This window comes from Meleagris gallopavo, chromosome 11, assembly GCF_000146605.3.
Source record: "Meleagris gallopavo isolate NT-WF06-2002-E0010 breed Aviagen turkey brand Nicholas breeding stock chromosome 11, Turkey_5.1, whole genome shotgun sequence".
In the NCBI taxonomy this organism is placed as follows: Eukaryota; Metazoa; Chordata; class Aves; order Galliformes; family Phasianidae; genus Meleagris; species Meleagris gallopavo.
Window position 1 is genome coordinate 14,716,551 of NC_015021.2, and position 16,972 is coordinate 14,733,522.

The 16,972-nt window shown below is 44.0% G+C and overlaps 1 protein-coding gene across 2 annotated transcripts in view; it reads left to right on the forward strand.

Moving 5' to 3' along the window:
* Nucleotides 1-16,972, forward strand: part of DIS3L2 (DIS3 like 3'-5' exoribonuclease 2) — a 163,657-nt gene that overhangs the window by 35,137 nt on the left and 111,548 nt on the right. The window lies entirely within an intron of this gene.

Below are 16,972 nucleotides of genomic sequence, written 5' to 3' on the forward strand. Positions count from 1 at the left end.
TTTTTTCCCCAATTGTCTTTTGATCACTGAAGGAGTCTGTGTTGTCCGGTAGTCAGTTTTAGCTGTCTACCCTTCTGTTCCAGCAAAGCCACTTATGTGAGTTCACAAGTGAATGGCACATCACTGTAGCAGCCAACTTCATTGACGTGGGAATGGACCTGGGGCCTGAGGGTTGACTCTGGGAGGTAAGCTGCTGTGAACGTAAATAAACTGCTATCCTGTGCTTCAGAGCTCCAATTTCCAAGCATTAATTTCTTGTAAGTGCTTTGTGAAAGCAGAAAAAATAATAATCTGCAGTTAAACTAATCTCTTCTAACAATGTATCGTGTGTTCTGAGGATCAGCGCTTGAGCAAAGGGCGTTGTCCAAAATGACAGACAACAAAATACACATAACTGTGCCGTGCTGTTAGGAAATGGAGCTCCCAGCCTTATCACCCTCTGATTAAACACTGTGGTTTTACCCGCAAGGGATCCATTACTCTAGAAAGCCATAAGCATTTGTCAAATACTCCTCATCTGGAAATTTTTCATCCTGTTCCTTTTGTTTTCATGGACTTGCCTCAACACCTCTGTTGCTCAGCAGGCTGGGATTGCTCCTTCCTACACCACCTCAGGGATTAAATGTCATGTGTTGTACCCTTCCTCAGCTTTAACTTTGTATAAAATCATTGAGGTTGAAAAAGATCACTAAGATCACCAAGTTCAACCACCATCTAACTCATCCCCACCATACCCACTAACCGTGACCCTCAGTGCCACATCTCCACAGTTCTTGAAGTCCTCTGGCAATGGAGACTCCACCACCTCCCTGGGTAGCCAGTTCCAACATATCACTGCTCTTTTTGAGAAGAAATTTTCCTGATATCCAACAAAAGTAGCTGTATGCACGGGGAATCTGTGTCACATGAGTGACCAGGATGAGAACAACCCTTTGGCTCTGCTAAGCAGCTCTGTGCCTGTTTGTGTGTTAAAGAAACTCCCTTCCCTTAGTAGATGTGGTGTGAAGAGGTATAGACAATGATTCCTAAGTCCTGTCTACCAAGAAAGCTTGGGAAATGTTCCTAGGTTAATTGCATCAACCTTTTTTAGGATCAAGCTAAGACATTGAAACAGGCTGCCTAGAGAGGTCTTGGAGTCACCATCCGTGGAGGTGTTAAGGAAATGTGGAGATGTGGCAGTGAGGTACATGGTGAGTGGGGATGGGCTGGGTTGGACTCGATGATCGTAGTGCTCTTTTCCAACCATAATGATTCGGTAATTCTAGCTGCGTTCATGGCTGGACATTTCATGTATAGTATAGGATTATGATATTAAAAGCAGCAATGAAAAATATCAGTGTAGGGTTTTTAGTGTCTCTTTGATAAAAGGTAATGAATACAAGCAAGAATTTTTTTGAAGAAAATCACTGAGGAATGTTTAAATCATGCCCTAATACATTATGCATGAAAGTATACCTACGTTTCTGGAAGCATTGTAGTTACAGTTGGGCTTAGTCAACGTTTGTGTTACAAACTTAGAAAATTGAATGCAACTCTACTGTAAAACTTGGGTCTGGGCAGAAAACTGACTGTAGAGGTTTGTTTAGAAGCCAATGCTGTGTGGACAAAATTTGGTGAGTCTGTTTAGTGATTTTTTCCAAATTATGCACACTGAAGTGGTTTCATATCACTTTGAACCCATGGAAGGACTTAACTAAATAATTTTCTTCTAGAATGCAGTTTTGTAACTTAGGACTTCAGGATAAAAACTTGATGTGTATTCCAAGGTTAGCAAACAAGAGGATGTGTTTAAACTTCTGCAGTTTCTTTGGAAAAGCTTATGCTCACTGGAAGTGAATACTTCTAGAACCTAGTCAATCATACAAGTGCACTACAAGTGACTATTCCAGTGTGATCGATGGGGAAATCTCATCTTAAGCAGCTGTTGGCATTCCATGTGGCACAGGAATGAGCCACTCCCTCTGGGGGTCAAGAGTACAGTAGTACCTGTATGACAATTTCTGATTGTGTGAGAGGAACAAGAGTGCTGTAAATTCCCAAGAAATACATAGGTCCTTGAACTGTAGCCTATAAAGTTTCTGGCTAATATGCTTGAGTAACTGAGACTTCCAAAAGTTCTGTATTTTATCATTAAATGAAAATGAGACATACTACTTCTTGTATTGGACTGTAGCATGCTTGTTTTGCTGTGCCTCTGTTGCAATATCCATATGTTGCATATGACATGATGCAAAATATTTATACAGGTGAGAACAGTGTCTAACTGCGTACAGATTTGTATATTAATTTGCTTCAATCCTTACTTTTAAACAACCATAGCAAATTTCTGTTTTCCTTTTAGAGATCTGATGGATTCTGAGGGCTGGTAGGTTTTGCTGTCTGAATGGTTTATGACATTGATGGTTTTGAAGCTATTGATGTTGAAATTGTGTCTTTCAGTTATAAATTCATAACTGTCTGTAGTATCATTTGAAGTGGAATTTGACGGGGGCAGATCCTGAAGTTGTGGATAAAATGAGAGATGCACTTAAATGTGTAAGGATTGAAACTGTTTTTCATTTAGGTTTTGAATTATCAGCTCTATTCTTAACTTGCTTAAAGTAAGGGTTTGAACAACACGAGAATGCACTGGGCACGGAAAGCAAAATTCTTTTAAGACCTCATAAAATCCATTTATATGGTAAAGTTTGGGTAGAAGATTTTAATTGCACTTGTAGGACTGCGCATAAAGCAGTGAAAGAACTTCTGGGAGGTTTCAAGGCAACTTTACAAAGTGGTCAAATTAGGGAGAAAATTATGAGCTAAGAACTGAGTTTTATTGTGCATAGTTTTATTGTGGTGGAGTCCCATCAAGTTTTTACAAGGAAGCAGGTTTGATCATGCACTTGGTTTGAAGTCAAGTTTGCATTGCATGTAGTCTTTGCTCTTCAGAAACCCTTCTCAGTTGATTTGAAGGTGTTTCTTGAAGGGAAGCTGTCTTTGTCGGAGGTGGTGGCTGTGTATGCCCGTGGCAAGCTGCACAGGTGCTGGGATGCAGAGCGGGGAGCTGTGGTGTGAGCCAGGAGGTCATCGATAACCTTTGTGTGCTTAACAGGACAAATCCTTCCGTTTCATTGTTCCGCTGCAAGCAGGCGCTTATCTCCGGATGTTTTCGGACTGCTATCCCTTCTAATTTGTTTTGGGTCATGGACTGCAAAAGCCATTTCATCATCTGCAAAGCGCAGGAAGAGCGTTAACTCCAGAAAGTGGCCAGAAATGGGAGTGAGGGTTTGGGGCAGTGTGTCCTGGGAGCCGCGGTGCCATCCAATGGTGTCTGTGTCACAGGGCATGCAGCGAGCCTTCCACGGCTTGGTAGAATTGCTTAAGCAAGAATTGTTAATGTGCAACCTCTTGGTGTCATCTGTCCTTTGGCCCTCACGTAGCCTGGCTGAGGAAGTGCAAGCAGGGACTTTAGGTCCCAAATGGAGAATAGGGTTTGGGATTTGAATCCCCAGCAGCCCCAAAACAAACTGCAGTGTGTAGAGTTCCCTTCCTCAGATAATGCTGTGATTGTCAAAATAACCAATTAGCTTGCAGGGCATATAGCTGCTTCATAGGAGCACGGAATCATTTAGATTGCAAAAGACCTTCAAAATCATCAAGTCCAACTTTCAAAACAAGGCAGAGGATTTGAGGTATTTAAAAAAACAAACAAACAAACAAAGGAAGTGAAGCACTCAATGTTTTACTTAGGAGAGCGTTAACAGGAGGAAGTTTGCCTTGTCAGAGCCAGCAAATACACTGGAGTTGCTGGTGAGAAAGCAAATGAAAGGAGTTTCCTAAAGCTGTGAGCTGCCTGGATAGGAACTGGGAACTTTCTCCTTCCTTTCCTGTACTATCAGCTTAAGATGAATGGTGTCATTGTTAGCTACACATCGTATTTCGTTATTGGAGAACTGTCAGAAGATTTGATTAATAATCCACAGCGTTTGGATTCATTGTGATAAAAGCAATCATAACAAAGGACTTCAGTGCCTAGCTTGCCACTGAGGGGAAAATCCTCTTATCTTAGAGGTGTGTGTATATAGAAGGGCAACTTTTTTTCTTTTTACGACATCAATATAGGCTCACCTGGTGAGTTGCAGGCTCGTGGTACTGTTTCTAGAGGCTACTTTCCAGGCTTTCCTGCAATGAAGTGGAGATTTAGTCCTGTCTTCTGTGGAGTTTCAAGAATATACCCCTTGAAACCTCTTAAGTTTATGTGATGGAAGTTGGTATGGAAACAGCTTGTTTAAACGATGCATAAATTATAGTGATGGACACAAATTTACTTTCTTCCTGGTTTTATGGAATTATTAAGGTTGGAAAAGACCTCTAAGATATCAGATCCAACCGCCAGCCCATCTCCACATGCACACCTACCATGTCCCTCAGTGCTGCACAGTTCTTGAACATCTCCAGGGACAGTGATTCCCCATCTCTCTGGCCAGTGCCTCACCACCCTTCTTGAGAAGATTTTTTTCCCTAATATCCAACCCTAACCTCCCCTGGTGCAATTTAAGGCCACTGCCTCTCATGCTATCACCAATTACCTGGGAGGAGAGGCTGACCTCCACTTCATCACAACCTCCTTTCAGTAAAGAAGCCTTCATGGAAAGGTACAACTTTTTTCTGAGTGCAGATCTTTGAGTTTTTCTTTTTTAATGTCTTTTTATGAGTTGCTTAAATATACATATATATAATTTACACATTTACTATATTGCAATTTGCCTTTATGGATAATCTTGAAATAATTTCTCCCAAGTAAGGAAAGTTGGTAGATGCCATCCTATAACGACTTTTACTAAGAGGGGAAAATTGACCTAGTGAAGATTGCATTGATTTCAGCAGATCTGAACTCAAGATGAAGTAGCTTTGAATTGACCAGGCTTGTTTAACTGGTGAGGTGGCAGACAACGTCACTGCCTCTCAGTCTGCGGAAGGAAAGAGGCTCCCTCCTTTCTAGTAGAGAAGATCGGCATGCTGCAGTTTTTAGAAAGGAATGCTCACAGGTAGCACAGCCCAGATGCACTGTTTGGGCTGGCTACCTTGCTGAGGTTGGATTTGATATCCTTGTTCCGTGATTTCCAGTGTTGAAGTGAGAGCTCTTGTTGGATGACTAACACATTTCAACACCGGTAAGCGCTTTTGAAGACTGAGTGCTCTTAATATATTAAATATTTTATTAATGACATAAGCAGGTGTCAAGGCTGGTTCACAGTCACATGTTATTGAGCTGTGCTTCTGAATTTGGTTATTCTCAGATTTGTTTTGCAGGAGTGTGGAGTGGGGTTAACACTTGACACTGCAGAGGCTGTGGCTTTTTGCCCACATGGCCTGTTAGCAACTTGGCTTTGTACCTTTTAACACAACCAAGCACATAATTCTTCTTGTATTTCTAGTTTCCATTGCATTTCATTGCAGTGTTCACTGTGCATTTTGAAGAGAAGTGGAAGTGTGTTCAGGATATTAAGAGGACTACGTTGCACAGTGGGCACCGATTCATTCTATTGGAGGTAAATCTCTTCCAGTGACTCTAGCTAGGCAGCTCGTCACCACTTCTACATAGCCTGTGAGGGGTGGGTTGTGATGGTATGCAGCCGTGCATTTTTACTGGAAAGCAAGGTTTATCTGGAGGGGAAGATTCCTGCCAGCTGTAGGGCAGAGGTTTGGGCTGTCAGCAGGGAGGAGCTGGCTTCTGTGTGGCCGCCTGAGCTGCATCTTGTCGTGGTGGGCTTCACTGCGCTGAGCCAAAAGATAAAATAGACAAAACTGAATATAGATCAGTGGATTAATCATTTCTGGGAACGGCTGTGGTATTAGAACTTGGAAGCGTAATTCAGAGATTTGCCAAGTTAGCCAGTGATGGCCACTGCGAGAAGAGTTTGCCCAGGAGGAATGAGTTATAGAGTAATTCAGGACTTTCTTAAAAATAATAATAAAAAAATCTTGCACTTTAGTAACCGAGGTAATGGCTTTGTACTGCCATCGTCACTCTTAAATCTTCAGTGTTATTTTTTCTTTGCACCTGTTTTTACTGATCTCATAACTGGCCATTGTTACAGAATGAAAGTGGAATTTGGTGGAGAGACCAACTTTTCCTCTTGGATGGGATGCGACCTACCTATCGCAGTAATATTTCTGTGCTTGTGATCGTGGGCACTGTCAGTATTTCCATTATAAATTTCTGGATTTTTTTAAAAGGAGCTTAATACTCAGTTGTAAAAATTTGTTCTTGGCAGAAAAAGTGTATACAAAATCTCAGCTTAAATAAGGCTTTTTAATGAAGAGAGAGGAAGAGAGCCCAGGCTCCTCTGGAAGTTGAAGTCACAGAAGAGAAACACACCAAAATATCTCGTTAGAGACAGAAAGGTAGAACAGAAACCCTCCAGTGTTAGCTCTTTGCCCCGTGTTCGGTTTTAATTTGAATTATACCTTTTGGTTCATTCTGTGGAAAGGTTTTGGTGGAACAGCGTCCATTGCCAGGCAGGAAAAAACACAGCAGAAGGTGGCTGGCATTACAGAGCCGTGAGCTCTGCAGTGACTTCTGAGTGCTTGTTGCAGGGTTTGCTGCTTGCAAAGGTGGGATGGGTTGTACCGTGCTCATGGTGGGGGGGAAACCTTGTTCTGAAGGTAAGGAGCAAGAATTTGCTGTTCCTATTGGCTGACTTTTCCAATGCTGCAGGAGATGCTCAGAGACCAAGCTTAATCAATGTATATTTTCGCTGGGTTAAATAAACCTGAATACTGACGTCATGAAAATAAGTTGAGGAGCCTGGTGGAGGAGGCTGATGCATTTTACCCTTCTAATAAACACTGTTTCAGAACTTAATGAGGGATACCATATTACCAGAGGTTTACGCAAGCAGACAGAGCTACAGACGTCTAACTTGAAGCACTTGCTTTGTGTTAAGATTCATCCCCAAGTAATTTGAGCAGATCCTTGTGACGCAAATGCCAGCAGTCATTTCCCTGTCGCCATTTCAGGAGGAAACCTGGTCCTACTGATTGTTTTCACCAGGTGGAGAGAAAACACTGCAGCAATATGCATCCTCAGCAAAATGCTGAGCATCTCCCACTTGGTTCAAAGAATCTTTACTGCAGCTTGGGCCCCCAGGTGTAAATGCAAGCTCAAGTGATTTCACTTAACTCCATAAGATGGGCTCTTTTCCAAGTCAATCTGTATGCAACATTATTGTTCTCATCTATTCCCTCCTGTTAATGTTTTATCTTTAAAAAAACTTCCTAAGAGTTCTGTGCAGCAGTGTTGTATTGTGCTGAGTACAGTGTGTCCCTGATTCAGACCAGGGCAAAAGTGCACAAGTAGAAAACAAATGGAGTCGTCGAAGTATGAGTTCATTTCAGGTAAGTGAGGGTATCCAAATTGTCCATAATTCTTATTAATATGTGTTTGAAACTTCCAAACTTACTACCATCAGCTGCAAATAAATTGACACAGCCCTTCCACCGTGTTAGTTCCTATGGTGGAAGGCTGATCTGTGTAGCTGTGAGCAGAGCTCAGTACATTCTGTGTGGTTAACAGAAAGTGAGTGGATGTATTGGTGCTTCTGATAAACCCTAAGCTAACATAATGCTCTGAACCTGGGTGTGAAGTATTTGGGAATGTTGATCCTCCCGTTTGCACGTTAACCAAATGTGGTCCCCATTTAGTGAAAAGTAAAAGTATCCCCTCACTTTGTCCTGGGGCACCTGCCTGCCCAGCTGCCTTAATTTGCTTTTCCTTGACTTGTGCTTGTTTTGATACCCATGAAACAGAGCAACCCAGGACCTCTAATCTATGAAAACTGGTGAGTATTTATATTTGTGGCTTTATCACACACAACCTTGCAGCCACTTTGCTCTTTTCAGCCTTCTTCTCACACTTGGCCTCTGTCTTCCTAGCTGTGTTAAATTCAGCTGTAACCTCTCCAGGAGTGAGCAGGTCTGCCCAGCACAGTTTCGGCACTGGGAAATTGGTAGGATGGTTTGAACGGCTTACCTGAAGTCCTGGTAGCAGATGGCAGGATTGTTTTCCTTAAGCTTTTTCATAAAGGACCTGTTGTGTGCCTTAGATAGGAATGAATTCTGGGGGTTTTCTGGCTCTAGTAGTGTTTTGGTCTGACTGTGGTATCATTTGAGGCTCTGGAACTGCAGCCCAGAGAGCTGTGGGTGCCCCGTCTCGTCTCTGGAGGTGCCCAAGGCCAGGTTGGATCCGTTCTGTGATTCTATTATGGTAGACAAAGATTGCAGACATCTTTCTAATTAGGCATTGAAAACCCAGTTGTCTGCATGCTTGGCTGAAATGGTTTCTCAGTCAGGAAACCCAAGGAAAAGGGATCTGTAGCAGGTTTAGGTCACTCGTGGGGAAACCTTCCAGCCCAAAGCCCCACGCTGTGTATTTGCAGGAATCTTTGAGCAAAGCATGCTGCTGGCAGCTCCCTCCTCCTGCCCACAGGTGCTGTGTGCTTTGTGTCACAGTGAGATGCTGTTGGAACTTGCTGATATCAAAGGGTGAAGGAGTGCTTTTGGCTTCTCTTCAGAAGTGACTTTGGGCACAGAAAGCTCCCAGCGTGAGAGGCAGCTGGGGTGCCCCTGCAGCACCTGTCGGGAAATCCTTTGCCTTTACACCAGCTGGTGGGGATCTATGAAGGAAGCACTGCTGTATGTGAGCAGCTCACCGTAATAGCATAATAGCATCGCGCCGTCTTCGGAGGTGGCTGTTGTTCTTGGCTGGAGCTGTGTTTTGATGCAACTGAAATCTGCTTTAGGAGTCAGTGGAGGTGCCAGTTTCCTCGATGTGACAGAGGCTGGAGAAGTAGCACGTAGTTCTGCCAAGCTCACCTGATGGACCGGAGGCAGCACGGCAGGATGCAGGCAGTGTGCAGCTGTGCTTTGCTGCCTCGTCCTCCAAGTGCACTGATGACAATGTATGTGCAGGAATGTTTCTGCAGAAAATGAAATGAAATAAGGACGGGGCAGCCAAGCTGTTGACTGAATGCAGCCATGAAGATGAATGACAGAAGGGGCTGAGAAGCGAGGAACTATGTGAAGCACTTCTGGAGTGGGAACCTCGGTGGCACTTCAGCAATGACTTGTTTAGGTTCCTGATGCTCTTCTTTCGCTGCATGAATAAATAAGCAGACCTGGGCTGATGGAACACATCAAAGGAGGCTCCCACTGGGCCACATATACTGTGAAAAGTTCCGTAAATTATTCTGTAATATGACAGTTTCCAATTATGGATTTTCATAATAAGAGACTTATTGGCAAACAGTAATGAGAGTTAACCGTGGAAATTTCTATTGCTTTTCTTGGCCCCGGCAAACTTCCTGAACAGTGTGTGCTTTGTCCCAGGTGTACCATTCTGGGCTTTGAAAGTGTGTCAGAACATGTGCGGGGCTGAGACCCCTGGGAACTGGCACTCAGAGCCCAATCAGAAGGACTAAATGAGAAAATGAGGGACTTAAGGAGCAAGCTGCGACGTGTTAACTCCCTGCTGAGTTGTTTGTTTCCTGCCTCCTTAACTTCAAGTGCTGATCGCCAGTGAGAGATTTTCACAGACACGTAAGGAATCATTTTTATGTGATTCTAAGCAAAGCTTCCAATCTATGTGCCTTAGGAGATATAGAGATGCAAATATCTTGGATAGCCCTCGCGGCACATTTTGATCAGTTAGTGTTGTCAGCCCACTTTCCTCATATGGGCACGTCTGGGTGCAGGCTTGTTCTGCTTGTGAAATGCTGAAAATGTCTTCAAAAAGTATTATTGTTTCCAGGAAATATGTTTTTCATACATAGTTGTATTGTGAAAGAAAAAAGAAAAGGCAGTTAATGGGTAATGCTTTGGGTTTGTGTGAGCCAGTGGTGTGGATTTGCTTGGCATCGGGGCTCTCAAATGATACACTCGGCACAAGTAGATTCTTTTCTGATTACATGCAAGCACTATGTAATAATCAACTCTTTTTAAAGATATTGATTCATGGTATTGTTTTGAAGTTGCAAACGATCCAGAAGCCTGCCTGCTCCTCTGCACCAGCTTCATGCTGAAGGACTTTTTGCAGTAGTTTGCAGAAAATGCAGCGATTTCAGAGAATCGTATCTTTTGAAGATGTAACCCCACGTTGCTCTCTTCCTCTAATCCACCCCTCATGAGTGATTTATTCTAGGGACTGTGCATCACAGGCTTTGTCCTGGCACCCGTTCCCGTGGTGTTGCAGCGTCTGTCCGCATTACCAGAAAAAAGATGGCTGGGAGACAGTTTCTAAAAAATAAGTTAAACCAAAAAGAAAAGAACACACACGCAAAGAAAGGAAAACCAATTCCAGTTAGCAGAGAGGGTTTTGCTGCCAGTGTGGATGGGGCATAATTTGATTTAAATGACTTTTGAAAAACAGTTCTCAAAATTGTTCCATGCATTTTCTTCCTGGCTACTGTTGAAAATATGGAGCCGAATATTTTCTGTGATGTTTCAAACCAATATGTTCTGGCAACCTCAGAGCTGGGCCCTGTGCATTACGCTCTCGTTTCCAGTTCGCTGTGGCCTGGAGTGCACCGCACAGCTCATGAGATGCACCAAAGTGGGAGGTCTTGCAAGGAGCAGGCAATGCAGAGCCCCAAGGTACAGGGAACATTGTGCTGGGGTCCAGCAGGGCGGCTGCCAGCCCGGAGGGCCTCTTTTATGAAAAGGGTTTGCTTGTAGATGGAGGAACTGCGTGTGCCTGATGGGATTTTTGAGCCTGACTGTGGGGTGAGAGTGTAGGAAAAGGTCAGTTCCTGCGTGTTAAATGTTGGATGCTGAACTGCATCTTGTGCACCTCCCTTGGGTCAGAGTTTCTCACCAGGGAGATTTGAGAGGATGGGATAATACTGCTAAATATTCATCGCTGCTTTAAATGTGACAGCATACAGCTGCCCAGGAGAGCCATGTGTGGGCTGTGAGGTGTTTGCTGCATCACTTCTGCTCCGGGGACTCCTGGAGAATGTGTGTGGGAAGGTCAGAGCCATAGCTGTAGTCATTCTGAAAATAGAGGCTTCGTTTTCAGCCTCGCACCAGATCCTGGGGGTGGTAGCTGGAGTGCAAGTGTGGAACGAGCCTGTTGATCTGGCTATAATAATACACAGCTCTTTGTAGTGCATTGGGAGCCCAGAACAGGTTGGGCTTGTCCACCATGGAGGCTGCAGTGTTCCACGAGCAGACCCCAGGATGCTCTGCTGCACTGCGTCTCCTTGATGCTCACAGCCTCCACGTGTCAGAATATCACACGGCTGCTGTGAGGTGCCCTCATGCCCAGAGTTGAAGGATCTGAGAATCAGGAGCGTACTGATGGAGCTGTCTGACTTACTGAGTTACAGGACAACCAGATGAAATGAACTCAGAGCAATGGGGTGCTGATCACAGAGCCATAAATGCTACTGGGAGAGATGGGGAGCCTGCAGGCAGGCCTGGAGACAGGAGGGAGTTCAGGAGAAATGGGGGCAGAAGAGAGCGGCTTCTGCCTGGTGATAATGAGGTGTTGCTGGATGTGTTTGGAAGCAGGCCGGAGGTGTGGGACAAGGGCCAGGCAACGTGAGCGTGGGGCTCTTTGGGAAATGATAGGTCAGAGACCAGATAGGGAATGGAGGTGTGTGGGGAGGAGGCAGTTCTTGTTTTGACTGTAGAATTCAGAAAGGTCAGACTTGAAAATATTCCTTTTGATGCTTTTCCACTTGTTGCTCTGGGTGTTTGTACAAGGGGTAGGAGAAGGACTTGGAGGGGCGTACTGTAACCTGTGATGTTTAAGTACAGACCGAAGCAGAGAGAAGATGAAAGAACAGCTCAAGAGTGATGGAAACAGGGTGAAGTAGTGAGAAAAGGTGACTACTTGGCAATGACTTTTTGTTTTCTGCAGTTAATTCTGTTACTTGGGTCATCATTCCCTCCCTGTGGCCAGACTCACTGCTTATTTCAGGCAGGACTGATAATTACTTGGGGTGCTGGAGGCAGCCTGGAGATTCCCCGTGGCATTCACTTCACTGCAGGCTGCTCTGAGAGGAGAGAATGCAGGATGCTGGTGAGGGAAGGGCAGGAAAGTCTTTGGGGATTCGCTAGGTTTGATGAATGTATTGCAGATTTGCCTCTGTATTTTGTTTTGAAAACGCGTGTGTTAGATTTCATTTGTTTCTCTCCCACCTCTCGCCTCCTGCAGTGAAGAGCTCTGAAAACACTCAGCAATTAATCGTGCTGTCTCCCCTGCACAGCTGGGGCTGGTTGCTTCTATGGAGCCTTTGCCTACTTGTGGAGTTTACTCCTTGGAAGTAAAGATGGGTTTCTTGCAACTGTGTGACACCTGGGAACAGCAGAGCCCACTGGGGAGCAAGCACCCTTTGCTTGTCAGGAGGAGAGATTTTTGGTGTGGATGTTTGTACGATTATTGCGTCCCGTGTGATGTGTCTGGAATGTAAACCATAACGTGCTGTATAATATAAAATAGCGATCCTGCTGGCTGTTAGCAAGTGTTTCCAGTGACTTAGAATTTAAGATTGCTTAAAAAAAGCAAACACAACACACACACAAAAACAAAACACAAAAGAGCAACTTTAACACCGTAGTTATTTTAAAAGCAACACCATAACAGCTCCCACAGAGACTGCTCATCTGTACCGAGTTGTCATCTTTGCCAGAGCGTTTGGTGTATGTGAGATTGCAGAGAGAAGGGAAAGTGCCTGAGACAGGTGGTTTTTCTCTTATTGGAAGTACCATCCTTTCTTTAGCCAAGAAGGAGCTCGAGCAGGCCAGCCTGTGTTTGGTTGCTCTTTTCAGAGAAGCAAAGCTCTTCCTTGTTAATATTTATGGTAGCTTGGCTCTAGCACGTATGTATGAGCTGTGACAGCATCCTCACGCTAGCCAGGCTCGCTCCTACTCCCTCGTGAGTGAACATGAGGGAACCAGGTTTAAGTGAAGCCTGTTTAATATGGCAAAAGCTGAGAGGCTAATAGATGCAGGTGTTCACTGTATTGGTATGAAATGTGTTGTTTGTGTTAGTGTTGTGGTAGCAACGGTCTTTTTAAGGCTGAGATGGTAATTTGGTCTAAAGTCCCTGTTTTCATCTGTCTTTCTTCCTTTTGGAAATAACCCCTTTTAACCTATTTCTCTTTTTCAAACTTATTGCTTAACTGAGCTCAGCACCAGAGAGGACCAATGGCTCTGCCCTAAACTTTGTCTCTCTACCACAACTTGTCCACAGCTAAAGCAGAACTTGTGTTTGAGCAATGTATTTTTTGGAAGGAAAGCATCTTACCTTGATTTGCAGGTCTCGGGAGATAGGCATGGTCCGATGACCTTATTTCCTTAGAACTGTTCCTGTGTTTTGTGCTCCCTGTTCCCTCTTTGCTCCCTGTCCCCTGTCCTTTGCTTCCACGTGCTGACGAATTGACTGCACCTTTCTGCGGCAGCTCGAGGAGCCTCTTTGGACCTCACTGAAGGCAGTTAGCACAAGTGACCTGCACATTCTGGGTTTGATGAGGTGCTTTCTCAGCTTTTCAGTGACTTGAGGCGAAGGGCTGTTGTACTCCATCATCTCTGACTTTTCCGCTGTATGGGTATGAGAATATGCACTGCACAAGCTCGCTGTCTCCCACTGGTGAGATGTTACAAAGCTAAGATTGCTTTTACAGTTTGTAGCAGAAGGGATCCCTGTGCTGACATTTGTGTTAGAAATTTTCCACGTGCTTTCCAGTCAGCAACTTCCAAGGCAGACCCATTCACAGGCATGTGCTGCGTATTCTTAGATACTTGAGTTTACTTTTGGCTATTCTCAAATATTCTGAATTCTGATCAGCCTTCTTCACCAATTGGACTTGACTGCTCTGCAAGTCTTTGTCATCCACAAGTTTTATTACCAGTGACTTAATACGTAATTTCAGATTATTGTGAATGCTTGGCCAACTGCAGACCTCCGTGGAATGCCACCAGAAACCTAATTCTCGATGGATTGTTTTGTATTCTTGTGGATTTCCTACCGCATGTTCACAGCAGGACCTCCTTTGGGGACTTTGGTGAATTCTGGAGCAGCAGAAGGCTCCTCCCAGGGTGTCTGGCTGACTGAGTTTGACTAATCTGATAAATATCGTGAGCATACTCCTTCATTGTCAAATCTAAACGTATTTAAGCACTTTTCTTTTTTAAAGAATGAGTCATGTTCTATTTGTTGTTTCTTTCTAAGTGAAAGCAAATGCTGTCTTTGAAACTTTTAATCAGTTCTGCTGTGGGAAAGGACAGCAATTTTGAAAACCGAGCACAATTAGTGAGATGCTTAAAGAACGTTTTAAGATGCTCTCTGCTCAAAGTAGCCCTTGATGTCTCAGCATGGTGGAGAAGAATCTCAGGAAGAGTGTGTTCTACTGGAAATGTCTAAACTTCAATATCTTAGTCCCTCTTTCTAATGCAAGCATTCCGAGATGAATTTCACTTTTTTTTTTTTTTTAACCCCCTGTCCAAAATACTTGTAGCAAGTATACTCTGCCCAGGGAGGTGGTGGAGTTGCCAGCCCTGGAGGTGTTCAAGAACCGCGAAGATGTGGCACTGAGGCTCGTGGTTAGTGGGCATGTAGGGGTGGGTTGGGGTTGGACTTGGTGATCTTGGTCTTTTCCAACCTCTGTGTTTCTGTGATTCTACTTCCCTAGCTGCGAGGTGCTGGCAGTGGAGGAGGACTCTGCATGAGCTTCTGTTGAAAAGAATGGCGCTGTGTGCAGGTTTTAGCCATGCAAGGTGCATACCTCCAGCAATGCCCAGTCCAGCAGACATCTGTATCTATGTCTCCTGGATGATGTGGTTCCATGTGTGGCTTGTAAGGATCAGAGATGAGTGAGAAGGAAAGGCAGGCCTGTGAGGATCAAGGTTAAGTATTCTGGGGAGTTGGTACATGTATTGGTAAAAGCACTGGGGATTCGTAGCTAAAAGGAGATTGCAAGTCACTGCTCCAACTCCGTAGTTGGAGATGGAAGACACCTGTGAGTGGTTAACTCTTGCCATTGAGGAAGCAGCATTAGAAAAACCATGCCTGGTGTGTGAGAGTAAACAGGCCTGTGCTTTCTCCTATGGATAGGAGGCTTAAGTGGAAAGTCTGTGAGAAGTCTGGAACTAACGGGGCAGATAGAAGATTGCTGCTGGCAGAGAAAGCCATTCTCTGTGGCTCGGAAGGCAGCCCTCAATGCTTTCAAATGTACGGCTTCCTGGTTCAGTTTTCTGCTGGAACAGATTCCTCCCAAGTAAGGACAATCATTCATTTGATGGCTTCTTCAAGACTGGCCTGGATACAGCGAGGTAATTGCTCTGCTGTCCAAATTATGCGTATTCATGCCAGGATGCACTTGCCCACTAGCTGTTTTTTATTACGTTTATGGTTGAGATGGGATTTTCATTCAAAGATCTTGTGTTCAGTCATCTGTGACTTTACAAACCAATCACTATGGGGCAGAAACTTGATGCTTATTCAGCAATGGGTGTTTGTTTAAAGTTGGAAGAAAACTTATTCAGCCACTATCTTAAGGATCAAACATTGAAATAAGCGATTGAATGTCAAGAAAGCGCTTCTTAAAAGGTATTTTTTTTTATTAAGGAGCATATGAAAATAATACAACAGTGAGGTTGAGGTTTAACTTCCCAAGTCAGAAAGTTAAGGTTCTTTTGTGGGCTTTAACCATGCATCCTGGGATGTCTGCATGATAGTAGGGTCATACACTAGAAGGGAATCCTCTCTTTGTGGGTCTGTGCAAAGTACTGAATGCTCTACTGCACGAATGGCTGTGTGACAGACATGCACAATTGTGCATTTGGTTTGTTTGACATTTCTGATGAAGTTCTGATATATTCTGTCTGTATGCATTATTTCATGTATGAGCTCCAATAGCACAGTAAGAAACAGGAGAGCAGAATAATGAAAGTGTCTATCTTCCAAGATGCTGCGTACAAGAAGAGGTCAGTCTGCTGGTCAGATATGCTGCTGCTGTGTTTTAGACACTGAGTGATGAGCTCATGTTGGCCAGCACCTCTTTGATCTTAACTGGAATAATTGTATCCATTGAGCTCCAAATTTTGTGAAGTGTCATGCAGCTATCCAGCTGTGTGATGTACAGCTTCCCCAGATTTTTGATGTGATGTAAGAATTTTTGTGAAATTCCCTGCTCTGTTATGTCAGCCTAAGTGATTTGTCTTGGCCTTACAAAGGTAACCAATCCTATCACCCATACTTGACAGCATCTAAACGTTTTGCTGTTCTGTTCCGCATGGAGGCTGTGATTTTGCAGACTCTGGAAAACTTTACTCAAAAATCCATTTGCAAATCTGTAAGGAAATGTGTGACTGGGGGCTTAGGTAGCACAGCTGGAGCATCACACGAGCTGGTGGCAGTGGTGTGTATCCTAGCTTGGGGGAAGCATGCTAATTTTAGTGTATGGCATTTAAAAGGAAATGAGTATCTGCTGATTTCTTTAACACAACATAAACTCTTCAAGCATAAGCTTGTCAGTGCTGCATCTTTAGAGGAGTGCTTCCTAGCATTCAGATCTATTTGATGTTGTTAACTGCATTAGATATAGAAAGATTTGTGATTTAGCACCCAAAACACATCCCACACTCCCTAAGTATGACTTAAGAAGAAAAAAAAACACACAGGCAAAGCCTGAAGGGGTTGAAGAAAATGAACTCCTGCTGCAGTTGCACACTTGCACACATCTGGTGCAACTGAAACTTAAGAGCTGAGTACATCCACATCTGACCATAGCAGGGTCCAAACATTACTGTTGACACTAGTTTTCTTTTTGGAGAGGCACACTGGCAGCATCACTCGCGTGTGGAGCCTTGTCAGCTCTCTAATCTAATAGACTGTTCTTGCCCAGACCATTGTGTGTCAGTATTTTGTGAACTGAATGTAGCCAGCTTTAATAATAGGCAATTTTCCCACCTTCTGCCAAACCTT